This window comes from Pristiophorus japonicus, chromosome X (assembly GCF_044704955.1).
Source record: "Pristiophorus japonicus isolate sPriJap1 chromosome X, sPriJap1.hap1, whole genome shotgun sequence".
Lineage (NCBI taxonomy): Eukaryota > Metazoa > Chordata > Chondrichthyes > Pristiophoridae > Pristiophorus > Pristiophorus japonicus.
In genome coordinates, this window is record NC_092010.1 from 15,968,426 (window position 1) to 15,977,780 (window position 9,355).

The following is a 9,355-nucleotide window of genomic DNA, read 5'->3' on the forward strand; positions in this document are numbered from 1 at the left end:
TTGCAACAGGGAACAGAATTTTGATTTGATTTGGCAAGGTTCCCTTAAAGTTTACTTGTAAATGTGTAGGTTCTAGCACCCTTGCCAAAAAGGGGCACTTGGTTTAATTATATAATTTTAAAGAGTTCTAGAGCTGTTGCATTGTGAGTGGCTTAGCCAGTCACGTGATGTTCACAAGACTCAATAAAACCCCAGTCAGTTGGTCTAGGTCATCCACGATGAGACATGCAGTTGTGAGCTTAGTAGATGAACTGGTAATGTGTAGTTTGATTGTTAAACCTTTCATAGAATCATTGGGCTAGAAATTTCACTCACATCGCTGGCGCCCGATCGTTAGCGGTATTTCGGTGGCTGCGTCTTTTTAACCGTCGGAATACCGCTGGTGCACGCTCCCGAAGTTTTCGGGTCCTCGATGTCGGCGGTGGCCAATACTAGCGATAGCAAACTGGAGCTGGCGGCCAAACCAAGAGAAAAGTCGCCGATCACCTTATCTTTAGAAAGGGAAGCAGAACCTCTGTAGAAAACGGCCGGAAATTCTTCTCTGTGCATGCACGGTCATTCTCCCGTGATTTCGGGGTCAAGGGTGACCCTGCACATGTGCAGAGAAGAGTAGGACAGCACTGGACATCTTGAAGCTGCAGAGGTTGGTTCAGGTCTGTGAGAGAGGAGCTGTGAGGATTTTTGAGGTGTTTTGAGGAGTATTTAGTATCTTGGCAATTATATCATATTATAAAAAAATACAATTTAATAATATAACTAGTAATAATTATAATAATAATAAATCTTTAAAATAATAAATAAATAATTACATTGAAATATATATATAAATAAATATCAATACAATGGAGCATCGAGCCATGCAAGTGGAGAGGGAGTTAGGTGGGAGAAAAAGGGCCACTCGTTTCTCGGAGGAAGCCCAGGAGGCATTGCTGGGCGAAGTGGAGACCCGTTGGAATCAGTTAACACTGGGTGGGCGAGAGAAACCATCACTGTTCGTGTATCAGTGGTTATGGCGAGAGATCGCGGAGGCGGTGTCCTCCGTCGCGCCCATGATGCGGGGCCCGAACCAGTGCCACAAATGGTGGAATTACATCGGTGGGTCTGCGAGAGTAAGTACTAACTTTTATCATACATTGACGATTTACTCTTGAATAGTGACATGTTTTATTTTGTTGTAAAGCTTGGTGTCATTTTTATTTCCCATCATCGATCTCATTGTGTTAGTCCTCTGTATTTTCATGTGTTCATCACGCAACATTTGCGTGCTAACAAAACTTAAATCGTGCCGTCGTTGCCGAAAAGATTGGGGGATGGTTAATTGGGGATGTATATGTATGTGTGTGTGTGCTCGGTATTAGTAGCTGTCAAATTAGTTCTCACATTTTTTGTCACCTTTGCAGAAAAAACTAGCCGGCAATAGGGCGAAGCTCCACAAAACGGGCGGTGGTCCGCCCAACACCATTCCTCGGATTGACCTTGAGGAACGTGCTGCAGCCCTCACGGGGGCGTATGGTCACACCGCCACGTGTGCTGGTGCCGAACCACTTCTCCCGGAGGGTAAATCTGAATAATCCCTGGACTGTACTGTGGTCATGTAATTCAATCTTATGGCAAAATAATGTAGAATGTAATGTAATGGTGGGAGCAAGAAATGTTGTTAGTGATTTTTTGGTTGATTGCACTGTGCCATTTGGAAACCAAACTGTTTGGGACTGAAGTTTTGTTATGTCATGTACTTTCTCTATACTTTGCTTATGATACTTTCATGTAATGATTCTCAGTAAAAAATGTTTGTTCTCCACATGAGCCTGCGCAAAGTGAATTGCTCTGATGTTACCTCTGACCCCTCCCCTCCCCTGTCGCCAACCATTAATGTCATGTTTTTACAGTTGCAGAGGCGGAGTCCCCTGCTCCTCCTAGAGAGGAGTCATTACAGGGAAGACCAAATGAAGGGATAGTGGAGGAGACAGAGGAGATGGTGTTGGAGGAGCTGGAGGGCAACACTCCTCAAAACGTTGTAATGGTGGTGGTGCATAAGGAGGGAGGGGTGGCGGGACTTCAAGGGTCCTTTCAACCTGCGGCCACCGGTTCCTCGTCGGAATCCAACTTTCTTGGATTCTGGCCTGAGAAAGCGGGATCAAGTGGACTGCACAGCGCATACCGACCCCCATGGTGAATCTGCCGAAGGTACACGACAGGCAGATGCTAGCCTAGACATGGTAGGACTGTCCAGGATGAGCATTGATTTGATTCAAGAGCTCCTCCAGGCCATTGCTGGGTTGTCTGAAAACATCAAGGCTTTAGCAGCCCGTCAATTGGAGGACATGGTGAAGCTGATTGCCGCGGTGAGGAAGAACACCCGGACCGCCAATGCCAATGCTATGCGGCAATCGATGGTCGTGGGATATGGCACTGCACCCCAAGGTGCCATACCACCAATGGTGACAGCACCTGATCATTGGGGGACAACCAGTTTCTTAGCTCCTCCATCTTCTCCATAACCCCCAAACATAGCACTGCCATTGTCGCCCCCCCACCCCCCCCTCAGCAGTCACGCTCGAGGTGCTTTGCTGGTGCATGACGTACTTGACCAGACGTGGGCAGGGCCAGGGCTATTGTTAGTGGGAGGAGGAGGAGGGCTGTCAGGGGGCAATTGGGAGGAAAGGCGTTGGGAAAGGTGGCCACAGGTAGAATTGTGGACGGGTGCAGAGTCTTTTCAGTGCTGTTTATACTGTTGTTGCTGTTTGTTGTTTATAATGATTTTTGTTGTGAAAATTTGTATTCATAAAAAATGTTATTTTATTATGTTGTTAAAGTTTAATCCAAATTACAAGTTTTATATCAAATTTTTATTCAAATAAACCATTCTTGTACTGTGTGTCACTCACTTCTGGGAAGGGGAAAATATATACCATTTGACAACTTTTAGGAAAGACAACTTTAAATGTGTGATTGCCCGTGACCCATGTAAACTCATACCTCATCTTGGATGACCTAGACCCAACTGACTGGGGTTTTCTTGAGTCTTGTGAACATCACATAACTGGGTAAGCCACTCACAGTGCAACAGCTCTACCAACCTGTGAGCATTTTCACAGGTGCATACATTACAGTTGTCATGCCTGTTACAGTTGAATAGCCCCACGACCACACTGTGAAGCCACGTGAAGAATGGTTACTTGGATGCACACCTAGTGACGGACACCATCCCCCTCCCCTCTCCTTGTACACCCAGTGACTGACTCCCTTCTCCCCACTCCACCTCAGGTCGTTATGTACACAGTGACTTGGATGAGGCTCCATTGCGTGGACACAACCCTTCCATGTGAGACAGTGAGTCCCTTTCTCTCTGTAATCCTGTACTGGGAGTTAATTCAGTGCCTGGTCTGTGTGTGAGACAGTGAGCCCCTTTGAATACCCGTTAGATTAGGAGAACTTTTTAATTACACAATCCAATAATTTGCAAGGCTTTTAGAGGTCACAATCCTTCATAGGCTTCCTGATACAATGTTTGCACGTTGGTGAGGTGATGTTCCAGTCCACCACAAAGTCGAAGTGTCAATCAGCTAACACAGAACCAATTTATAGCAGAAATTCAGCACATGTGTCAGTCCAAAGCCTACTGAACGGAAGGTTCTCCCAATTGTCCCAATCAGATACAGAAGTTAATTTTCTGCATAGAATCACTTAACTACAGTCGTGGTGGTCATGTTGTCGAAACCTCACATATCTGTTAATATGTACACCACATATAATTAGATTTGCATCAAGAATTTAAAGGTTTTTTCATTATCCATGATCTTCTGGCCCACTGTAAAGCTGCAAACAAAATAGAGGGAGGCATAACGCTGGGCCCAAGTCAGGTACGTACTCCAGAATGGGCAGTATCTAGCGCAGCGTTAATGGGCGGGCCTCAAAAGAAACGTTTTATTGGAATTTAGCACTGGGAGTGAATTTTCCACGATTTCTGGGTGTCCAAAGTGGGTGGGCGATTTGCAGCAACGCCGGCAGTAATGGTCGACCCAAATTACCGTCGGCGCTAATCGGGAGCTGAAACGGGCGGTATTTTATATTTTTGCTCCAAAACGGGCGCTAACTGGGCGGTAAATGGGCGATGTGAGAGGAAATTCTCTAGAAATTTACAGCACGGAAGGAGGCCATTTCAGCCCGTCGTATTCGCATCAGCCGACAAAGAGCTATCCAGCTTAATCCCACTTCCCAGCTCTTGGTTCGAAGCCCTGTCAGTTGCGGCACTTCAGGTGCACATCCAAGTACTTTTTAAATGTGGGTGAGGGTCTCTGCCTCCACCACCTTTTCAGGCAGTGAGTTCCAGACCCCCACCACCCTCTGGGTGAAAACATTTCCCCTCAAATCCTGTCTAAACCCCTTACCAATTACTTTAAATTTATGCCCCCTGGTTGTTGACCCCTCTAAGGGAAATAAGTCCTTCCTATCCACTTTATCGAGGCCCCTCAATTTTATACACCTCAATCAGGTCTCCCCTCAGCCTCCTCTGTTCCAAAGAAAACAAACCCAGCCTATCCAATCTTTCCTCATAGCTAAAATTTTCTAGTCCAGGCAACATTCTCACAAATCTTCTCCAAACCCTCTCCAGTACAATCACATCTTTCCTGTAATGTGGTGACCAGAACTCCATGCAGTACTCTAGCTGTGGCCTAACTAATATTTTATACAGTTCATCTCTGCTCTTGTATTCTATGCCTCGACTAATAAGAGCAAGTATTCCGTATGCCATTTTAACCACCTTATCCACCTGGCCTGCTACCTTCAGGGATCTGTGGACATGCACTCCAAGGTCCCTTTGTTTCTCTACACTTCTCAGTGTCCTACCATTTAATGTGTATTCCCTTGCCTTGTTAGCCCTCCCCAAATGCATTACCTCACACTTCTCTGGATTGAATTCCATTTGTCACTGTTCTGCCCACCTGACCAGTTGATTGATATCTTCCTGCATTCCGCAGCTTTCTTCTTCATTATCAACCACACAGCCGATTTTAGTATCATCTGCAAACTTCTTAATCATATCCCCAACATTCAAGTCTAGATCATTTATATATACCACAAAAAGCAAGGGACCTAGTACTGAACCCTGCGGAACCCCACTGGAAACAGCTTTCCAGTCACAAAAACACCCATCAACCATTACTCTTTGCTTCCTGCCTCTGAGCCAATTTTGGATCCAACTTGCCACTTTACCCTGGATCCCATGGGCTTTTACTTTCGTGACCAGTCTGCCATGTGGGACCTTATCAAAAGCCTTGATAAAATCCATGTATACGACATAAAACACACTACCGTCATCAACCCTCTTTGTTACCTCCTCAAAAAATTCAATCAAGTTAGTCAGACATGACCTTCCCTTAACAAATCCATGCTGTCTGTCCTTGATTAATCCATGTCTTTCTAAATTAAGATTTATCCTGTCCCTCAGAAATTTTTCCAATAATTTTCCCACCACCGAGGTTAGGCTGACTGGCCTGTAATTACTCAGTTTATTCATTTCTCCCTTTTTAAACAACAGTACAATGTTAGCAGTCCTCCAATACCACACCTGTAGCCAGAGAGGATTGGAAAGTGATGGTCAGAGCCTCTGCTATTTCCTCTTTTGCTTCTCTTAACAGTCTGGGATACATTTCATCCGGGCCTGGGCATATATCCACTTTCAAAGCTGCTAAACCCTTTAATATTTCCTCTCTCACATGTTTATTTCATCTAATGCTTCACATTGCTCCTCCCCCCGCCTGATTGCAATGTCTGCATCGCCCCTCTCTTTTGTGAAAACAGACAAAGTATTCATTAAGAACCATACCCATGTCTTCTGCCTCCACACACAGATTAACTACTATAAATTCACACGAGGCACATTCTGCAGACAAGGTCACTCTGTGACCCGAACCTTTATTCACAGGACCAAGGAGTGATGACACTGCGTGGGACCTCCCTTTATATACCTGGATGACCAGGTGAGGAGTGTCTCCCACAAGTTCACCCCCTGTGGTCAAGGTGTGCATTTCTTAGGTGTATACAGTATTGCAGTGTTGTTACAGGAAGGTTACAGTTACATGAAGGTTACATACATGACATCACCTCCCCCCCAACGTCTTATGGGGTCAAAGATTAAGTCTTTCAGACGGTCGACGCTCTCTCGTGGAGCGCCGCAGTTGGGGCTCTGGTTGTTGAGCCTTGGCATGCGTCTCTGTCACCTGTGGTGATTCCGGCTTGTCCGGGCTGGCCGCAGGGACTGTGCATGCTGCTGAATGTTCTTGTTGCTCGTTCACTGGCAGTGGTGTGGGCAACATCTCATGATCTTCCTCAGGTTCCTCAGTGTCCATGCTGGGCCCCAAAGCGTGATTAAGAACAAATACAGGGTCATCGATTTCTATACATCTCCCCTTTGTGTTACGGTCATGACACTCATTTTGGGACTGGCGCTTGCCCTCAACAATGTCTGACAGGACTGGATGAATGAGGGACAGCCGAGTTTTTAGTGTACGTTTCATGAGTAGTTCCGCGGGCGGAACTCCCATGAGCGAATGTGGTCGGGATTTATAGGCCAGCAGGAGGCACGATAGCCGGCATTGAAGGGAGGGTCCTTGAATCCGGAGCATGCCCTGTTTTATGATTTGGACCGCACGTTCCACCTGGCCATTGGAAGCCGGCTTGAACGGTGCTGTCCTGACATGTTTGATGCCATTACCTGACATGAACTCCCGGAATTCATAGCTAGTGAAACACGGGCCGTTGTCGCTAACCAGGATGTTGTGCACGTGCGAACACAGTGTTCCAGGTCTGAGTCAATTCCCGGCCACTATACATGTGACCGGGCAACGGCCTTCATGAGCACGATGCCTGGGTGCTCGCTGTGGAGTTCCCTGATGAATGCTTCCCTTCCCTTCTGGGGCATGACTACCCGACTGCCCCATAGTAGGCAGTCGGCTTGGATGGAGAGATCATCCATCCGCCTGTGAAACGGTCTGACCTCCTCAGGGCATGCTCTGTGTGCGGGCGCCCAATCCCCAGTCAGGACACATTTCTTAATCAAGGATAGGAGGGGATCTCTGTTGGTCCAGATTTTGATCTGGCGGGCTGTGATGGGGGAGCCTGCGCTGTCAAAGGCATCAACGACCATGACCATCTCAGCGCTTTGCTCCGCTGCCCCCTCAGTGGTGGCCAGTGGAAGCCTGCTGAGCGCGTCAGCGCAATTTTCGGTGCCTGGCCGGTGCCGTATGGTGTAGTCACATGCAGCCAGTGTGAGAGCCCATCACTGTATGCGAGCTGACGCATTGGCATTGAGAGTTTTGCTGTCTGACAACAGGGATGTTAATGGCTTGTGGTCCGTTTCTAACTTGAACCTTCTGCCAAAAAGGTACTGGTGCATCTTTTTCACCCCGTAGACACATGCGAGTGCTTCCTTTTCAACCATCCCATATCCCCTTTCTGCTTGGGAGAGCGACCTGGAGGCAGAAGCCATGGGTTGGAGTTGGCCCTCATCATTACTCTGCTGCAACACGCACCCAACTCCATAGGATGATGCATCACATGTCAAAACCAATTTCTTACAGGGATTGTACAGGATTAACAGCTTTTTAGAACAAAGCAGGTTCCGATTGAAAGCCCGTTCCTGACAGTCCCCCCAAAACCAATCGCAACCCTTACGCAGGACCATGTGTAGCGGCTCCAACAATGTGCTTAAGTTCGGCAGAAAGTTCCCGAAATAGTTCAAGAGTCCCAGAAATGAACGCAACTCCGATGTGTTGCTGGGCCTGGGCGCACAACGAATCGCCTCCGTTTTGGATTTGGTAGGCCGGATCCCGTCTGCGGCAACCCTCCTGCCCAAAAACTTGACCTCTGGACCAAAAACACACACTTGGACTTCTTTAGTCGCAGACCTACCCGGTCCAGTCGGCACAGCACCTCCTCCAGGTTGTGGAGGTGTTCCTCGGTGTCTCGACCCGTGATAAGGATGTCGTCCTGAAATACGATTGTTCCAGGGATGGATTTGAGCAGGATCCCCATGTTCCTTTGAAAGATAGCGGCCGCTGATCGAATGCCAAACGGACACCTGTTCTAGACAAACAGCCCCTTGTGTGTGGTGATGGTGGTCAGTAGCTTGGATTCTTCGGCCAGTTCCTGGGTCATGTAGGCTGAAGTGAGGTCCAACTTGGTGAACAGCTTGCCGCCTGCCAGCGTGGCAAAAAGATCCTCCGCTCTCGGAAGCGGGTATTGGTCTTGTAGTGACACTCGGTTGATAGTGGCCTTGTAGTCGCCACAGATCCTGACCGAGCCATCCGCTTTTAGGACAGGGACGATGAGGCTTGCCCAGTCGCTGAATTCAATGGGTGAACTTATGCCCTCTCTTCGCAACCTGTCCAACTCACTTTCAATTTTCTCCTGCATCACATACGGCACAGCTCTGGCTTTGTGGTGCGCTGGTCTGGCGTCCGGGGTGATGCGTATCACTACTTTGGTACCTTTGAAAGTCCCGACACCAGGTTGAAACAGTGACTCAAATTTCTGTAGGATCTGTGAGCATGAACTTCGCTCCACAGATGAAATGGCGTGCACATTCCCCCATTTCCAGTTCATCTCGGCTAGCCAGCTCCTCCCCAAAAGCGCGGGACCATTTCCCGGGACAATCCAGAGTGGCAGCCGGTTCTCTGATCCATTATGTGTGACCACCAACATTGCACTGCCTAGCACTGGGATGATCTCTTTGGTGTACGTCCGTAATTGCGTGTCAATGCGTTCTAGTTTGGGTCTGCTAGCTCTGAGTGGCCATAGTTTCTCGAATTGTTGGACACTCATAAGTGACTGGCTGGCCCCCGTGTCCAGCACCGGGATATAGTTTAATAGGACTTTCATCATCATAGATGGCGTTTTGGTATATGAGCTGTGGATGTTTGCCACATGAACCTGCTGAACTTCAGTGTCCATTGCTTTGTCCCAAGCATCAACCTGCCTTGTAGACCCCTCTTCTGGTTCATCTGCCTCGTAAATTAGCCTTGCTGCGGGCTTCCTGCACATTCTGGCTAAATGTCCACTGAAGTTACAATTTCTACAGGTAAATTGTTGAAACCTACAGGTTTTTGCAGCATGTCTGCCCCCGCACCTCCAGCATGAGTTGAGATTGTTGTGAACAAAAGGGCTGTTACCAGGCATTCCTCTCTGATTGTCTCTTTGATTACTCTTGAGCACTCTGTTAGTGGGTGTCAATGGCCCCATCCCGGGACGCATTGTCCACCGTGATGGCGTAAATGTCCGTTCAACCTGCCATTGTCTCTGTTGATGACCCACTCTCGAGTCTGTTACTGCCTGCGTGGTGTCGAATTGCCCT